Genomic DNA, 7,055 nt, shown 5'->3' with positions numbered 1-7,055 from the left:
TCTACTTTTAAACATATATTTATATATATGAATGTGTTATATATGCATACATATATAAATTTTTTGAAAACTCAAACATAAATTCTACAGAGATTATTTCACGACTTCATAGAAAAACGGCTTTGTTTGTATATGGTCTGTGGTTGATACGAGGACTGCTGTACTTGAATACTAACATATTCAGTGTATTACAGATTGTTATGTTGTTATAGACCTACAAAGTCATGAATATTAATTAACATTTTTGTTGCATGCAATTTCGCAATAGAAACGACATCTGTATTTATAATGATTAACATACCGGAAATTAGTGATTAAGAAGACAGCGATCTAATGGGATTATGCTGACGTCATTGTAAAGATTCGAAAGCCATGTGCTGCTAGTAGGTGATATGATGAGTGGTCAATTCCAGCCTTTTCCTTAACACTGCTGGTTTCCTATAGTGGTAAAATTAGTAATACTATAATACATACCGTACATTTCATTCGACTTAACAATATACAATATTTATTTAATTCACTTTTGCATCAGTGGCACACATCAGACAATACCTATTGGTGCATCCAGAAAAAAAATGTAAAGAAATTGATAACTATTCTATACTATATTTACACTAAACTATTATACTGTTTACGCTATTAAAAAAAGCACTTAAAATTGTCATCCCATGTAAATAAGGAGTGGGTGGGGTGGAAATGTTTAACATCAAGACAGACATGAAAACAATTCCCTAGCTTTTTCAATTCAAAAATAAATCATTGACCAAGTTAAACTTCCCGACTACTATATTCTTTTCAATAAATAGACGAGGAATAAATCTAAAGCTATTGGGCAATCCTGTTTTTAATACACTTTTTATTATATAAGAACGAGTAAAATTTTCCTTAGGCTCAGTGTTGTTATTGTTTTGCAAATTCATGCTCAAATGTTCTTATTTTGTTCTTAGTTTTACACACTTTACAAACGTGGAAAATTATTATTGTACAGCAGTATATTACTGTACTATGTTGATTTATGGAGGCCTATTACATAAATCACACCTGTGCAAATAAGGTACGGATAAGATATGGTGGGTTTTTTTCTATTTTATATACAAACCTCATTTGACATTTTACCTCAGCCTCAATTTCGTATTTTGTTCTTAATTGTTTGGCAATTTCAGCCTGTGTTACAGTATTATACAGTATTTAAAAAAAAAAGTGTAGGGGCCTACTGTATAACATATCAGTACACTAAACACCGTACTTGCAGTCATCTTTCTTTCAGGGTGAATTTTAAATATTGTCAATCAAGAAAAAAATACTGTATATTCGATTCGTATAAACCCCTCTGGTTCTGTCTAGAGCTATTTCTAAGGCTTTAAATCAATGGTGTGTATGTCTTGTCTTGTCGAGTCAATCACCAAGCTTTAACACCAAGTTTCATTGTGGCCATAAGTATGAAATATTTTCGCCGGGGCATACGTAAACGATAAAGTTTATTCTCCGGTCGTAAATAAGGTAGACTTTTATTACAGTTAAATTCATGGAACATGAACAAATTGTTTGAAAGTAATTTGATTGATCCAGTGTTCACGAGGAATTAGCCAATATTTACATTTACTTTAATAGTATTTTATTTTTATGTACAGTATCTTTAATTGGTTTTTATAATTGCGGAGGACCAAGGATTACTCCTGAGCACCCCAGGATAAAGAATAATAAAACAAACACCTTTAAATTCACGGCTTCTGATTAAACGATAATACATTTATTGTCTATAATGCTGTCATCACTGAAATAATTTATACAGGTCTCCCTCTAATGTAAGACCCCTCCAATTAAATACCCCTCCAATTAATGACCACTTTTCTGTGATCTCGAATTAACGAATGTCTTTCATTTTTATTATTCTAATTAGAGACCAAAGTTGCTAAAGACCACAAAAACCCCGGTTACGTCCCAAAAGTGGTCTGCAATTGGAGGGAGGCGTGTATTTATAATAATGGACGATGAAGAAGATGAGGATCGGCCTATGACGAAATCCACACTGCAAACATAAAAACAAGTTTAAAGTTTTTAGCGAATATCCAAAGTATATATATAGACCTACATAGGCTGTATAATCATTCTATGGGGCTTGAAAATATCTGGTCATCATTAGTTTGTTTATTCATATTACTGTCTATAGGACAAATATATTGATGCATTATAATTTCTCACGTGACTTGGGGTTGTCATTTATGAAAATCGCATATCAAAATTCGTTATCGGTGTAAATCGATAGATTTCTGGATAGAATTTTCTGTATCCCGATTGGCGGCGAGCTAAAGCTTGTTTTTAAATTCTGTCTGGAAAGTAAATCATGAACAATTAAACAGAAAAACAGCCATAGTGTCTAGAATTTAATCCATGTTGAACGTCGGGAAAATCAATGTGGATTTTAAGCCATGTAGCGCCATCTATAGTTGGAGGTATAGGTGTCATAAAAATGTACTGTAGTCCGCTTTCTGTATGTTACAAATGCCAATATGGTCCAGAACAACAATGATGCTGGGTACGAAAGTGTTGATGCTAAGTTACGTAAAGTATGCCTACGAAAGCAGCTGCTAAGATACGAAAAGTAAAACATGATGCTAACATACAGAAGCAATTCTAAAATACGAAAGCATTGGTGAAAGATCTGAAATAATACGAAAGCATGATGCTTGGAATACATCGTGATAGGTGAAGCAACCTCGACCTTGACAGCGTGGTTAACAGATTTCATGCAAATTTTCCAAAATGTAGAATTTCACTTTCAAGAATGAGGATTTGAAAAGCTCATATTAGAAAACATAGCCTACATGAAGTCATATTATAGTAACTGGATGCCTATCATTCAAATAAATAACAATTAACATGGCTTAAAAATACCTGTAATTTAACTTTAATACAGGAGGAATTAGGAACATTCAAATGAAGGCAATCTACACTGTCCTAACCCTTTGCCGTTTACACATATATCGGAGCAAAATGCCTTGTATCTATGCAAGATGCCATGCCTTGTGTCTATGCTTTAAAACTTGAAATAAAAAAAAATAATATGAAATGGAGAAATATATTGCCCTGGTTAACTGCAAAGAAGATATATATTTTTTTTAAATGGAGTTCTCTGAAAAACGCAATTGACTCATAATCTTAAATCAATCAATGTTGTGTATTGAATTATAATATTTCTTAAGTTATTCTCTTTTCTGTTAATTTTTGTAATTTGGTTTTATGCATTTGTGGCTAATAAAGGTGGCTTTGCCACACCAAATAAATAAAAATTCGCCATAATTCGTCAAATATCCGTGGCCCCACTGGGTACTACGCGGCCCCTGGCCCCCAGCCAAGTGAGACTCGATTCGCTTCACTAGCCCCCCCCCCCCGTCGGGGCTTTTAGCCCCTCCGTCGGGCAGGTCCTGGCGCCATCACTGGGCAGGGGTGTGCTGAGGGTGCGGACGTACTTGTCGGAGCTTCAATTCAATTCAAATGACATTTATTCAGTCAATGATGGGGAAATAATAATAGAATACAATACAATACAAATAGTAAATCACCATTGGGATCATGAATAGAAGTGGGGGGATTTCCCACTAGGGTTGCCCCTAGACTGACGGCCGCTTGACTAAGGCTTGCTTCGCTCGCAAACGCACCTCTCCGTCGAAAAGAATTCCCTTCATTTAGTAATTTCAAAATGAATTATAAGAAACATTTCTCTAAACAGCACTTTATTAAAATTATCATTATTTACAATTATTTAAAATATATCTAATTAATGTTTTCGTTCTTCGATTATTACTATAGTTTGCGTGTTTGTTATTGTATTGTATTTTATAGTTGCAAGACCTTATTGTATTTTAAAGCACTGTACATCTCGTTCTGTGTAAGTTATATGTTTTAATGAATGAATGAATAAAACTTATATTATATCGTTTACGATCAAAGGTGAGCAAATTCAATTAAATTTCTTTTTATTTCAGACAATGTCCGTAACAAAGGAATATGAAGCATATGAGAGTGAAATAGAAAAAATACACACTGTACAATACACAATTCGAGTACACCGAGGCATTTGTCTCAGGCTAAACTCGCAGATGCAACGAAAAAATAGGCATTGCTCTTCAAATGGTTTCAAAATCGTCTTAATATAATAAATTCCATTTTAATAGCATCTTTGAATTTTCAATAAGATACCGTGATTAACAGTGGACTTCATCAGATTTTCTGATAAATAAAGTCGGCACATAAATCCATAAACCTATTTTCTAATATATTCATAAAATGATAGGACACCTCAAGAGACATTTCTTTGGCTCCCCAGATCAAATGTATGAATGGAGATGAGAACTGACGCACTGTTGCACTTTTTGACAACAACACCTCCTTCCCAGATACTGTAAATGTACCAGTTAATACTGATACATTTGATAATTTTTTTTCTACTATCTTTTTTTAAGGTCCTATGGGTATGCAGCTACATAGAATACAATAATATTTTTTGCACTTGCAGTTCCTCTCATTTGCTGTTTAAAATGCGTATCACTGTAAACTCAATATAAACAATACCTGTGGATAAATAATAACAGTGCTCGAAATAGGAACATGATGTAATATCGTATCAAGCATAGCCCATCAACGAAAAGTTCCTTTATATCCGTTGTACGAAAAAATGGTTTCGTACAGGATTATTCGAACCTGCTGCCTCCCGCTATATATAGAGTTGTCTGAATTAGAGGGAGACCTGTATTATAAAACGGGTCCATTTTCGATTTGAACAGGAACCCCGTCTATGATATTACGATATTGCTGAACAATCTTTAACAACAGTTTTCTTTCAATGTTTCTATTCTATTCCAAACATCGTCAGTCAATATTAAAACAATTAATGTATTTATGGAGAGGTTCAATAACACCGAATCGGTTTAATCGTGCTCGGAAACTATGAATTATAAAATTATATAGTATGTATACTGTACTCAAGAGGGCGATAGACAGACCATGCGCAATTAATTTTTCATATCATGATGATCTCGTTTTATATCAGAATGGAATAAGGGTTTTTTTCCGAATAATACTTTGATGAAGGCGGGTGTTGTATGGGGGTGACCTTGTTAATTGTTTGAGATGACGCTTATTCTACTTGTAGGCCTATTTTAATTTTAATTTTAAAGTAAATTTTATTGAATCATCTGAAAATTTTAATATTTAAAATCTTTCAAATTATGCCTATTTTACTACAGTCCACTCTCTAATTCGAGACCACTCTGTGTATCTGAATTTTGGGGTGGTCTCAATAGAGACACTACAGACTGTCCAAGCAATACAATTTTTCGTGAATTTGAAAGTAAAAAAGAAAGAATAATATGAATGTTAATTTTTTTTTTCATCTGTAAAGAATTTCTCATCGTTACGTAAGAAAATAAAAAACTTTGATTCCGCCCGGGCTCGAACCGGGGACCTTCTGCGTGTTAGGCAGATGTGATAACCGCTACACCACGGAATCTGCTTGTTAGCGAACTGGTATTTAATAACAATGTTGATGGAAGCCAGAACATGCCTGTCGCCCTCTAGCATACGAGTGGAGCGACAACATAGGATAAGACAGATTATACAGACTGGATTATTGCTTTGGTTCAATTTATATATTTCTTCTGGTGGTCTCAAAGCATCAAAAGAGTTGAAATTGTTTATCTAATGTAATCTAACCCAACTTAATTGCCTCTCTCATAATCACCATTATGCTTAATCACCATTGTTATTGTAGTAGCTTTTAATCCCCTCATTCAAATATTGTAGCATTTTTTGTAATCACTGTCTAAGCATGGAGAAAATAAAATATAATCTAATAAATAATCTATTTTATTTTCTCCATGGTCTAAATTTTCTCATTCCTGAGATGACCCAATAAAGGTCGAAACGTTGAATTATGGCCTCCCTCTCTTTATTCGGAGTAACGTTCATTTTATCTTCTGGTAATAGATAGGCAATAATTCTAAATTCTTAATAAATTAAAATTATTTCTTTTAATGTCTTGTGTTTTTCTTCTGTTTATATTAAATAATTTTCAACATGTCTATGTTGCCTTCTGAGTGTTTTGTTATACCAATAAACGAAATTTAATTAAATTATTGAGTGACTGTTCGCACCGTCGGTAGTCCTACCATGCCAGCTTACTCAAAAATAGTGAAATTTAATTTCTTTATTCGGCCATTATAAAGAATAAGAATTTCAGACAAACGCGTCAAATACAATAGTCAGAGACAGAGAGAGCTGCCAGTCTTGAAAAGAATTGTAATTATTCTTTATTTCTTTTGTTTCCAATAATTATATCACAGTAAAGATAGTATGGATTCACAAATTGCATATATAGGCCTACAATTTCAAAAGGGAATCAAAACAAATAAATTCAGAGATTACAGAGAAAAGATTTACAGGTATTACAAAATGTCTAGGGCTATTTAGAAAAATATGAGGGCAGGGAGAACAGAATGGGGATGATGGAGTTGTGGTTGAGATCTTTTTTATGCTAATTGCATAATCGAACGTTTTCATCTGCTGACTGGTGGTACTCATTATTGACACACTGTCAATATGATTGATCATATCACCAGTTGAATCTATATTGACCCTTTCCAAAATTTCCCAGAACACAGTTCATTCGGTTTTACAATCTTCAGCAGCCAATATATTAAATATTGAAATGCCTTTCTGTCCTTATATGTCGTAAAACCTCGAATTGAAGCCCAGTGGGCTTAATCTCGAGACAGTGACGGCCATCTCGAATTGAAGCCCCCCCCCCCTCTTTTTTTAGTTTGCAAAATTAGCCTCGAAAAGAAGCCCATCTCAAAAAGAAGCCCATGCTTCTTTTCAAGGTAGCATACCGTACTCGCGCGAATAAGCGCCTGGGCGCTTAAATTATTTTTTGCACTTTCTGAGGGGCGCTTATTCAAACGGGGCGCTTATTTGAACGGGGCGCTTATGAAAACAGAGTGGAAATTGAGGGGGCGCTTATGGAAATAGATGAAAATCGAGGAGTTCTTATGGGAAAT

General features: G+C 34.0%; 1 non-coding gene across 1 annotated transcript; it reads right to left on the bottom strand.

Moving 5' to 3' along the window:
* Nucleotides 1-5,436: 5,436 nt before the first annotated feature.
* Trnav-aac lies at nucleotides 5,437-5,509 on the bottom strand. Its single transcript has one exon. It is a non-coding gene; the product is annotated as a tRNA-Val (tRNA).
* Between the last annotated feature and the right edge of the window lie 1,546 nt (nucleotides 5,510-7,055).

Source organism: Anneissia japonica, unplaced genomic scaffold, assembly GCF_011630105.1.
Source record: "Anneissia japonica isolate Jap-2015-1 unplaced genomic scaffold, ASM1163010v1 scaffold724_len3256291_cov202, whole genome shotgun sequence".
Taxonomy (NCBI): domain Eukaryota; kingdom Metazoa; phylum Echinodermata; class Crinoidea; order Comatulida; family Comatulidae; genus Anneissia; species Anneissia japonica.
Note: the sequence above shows the minus strand (reverse complement) of the source record. Positions and strands in the feature narration are given on the sequence as shown.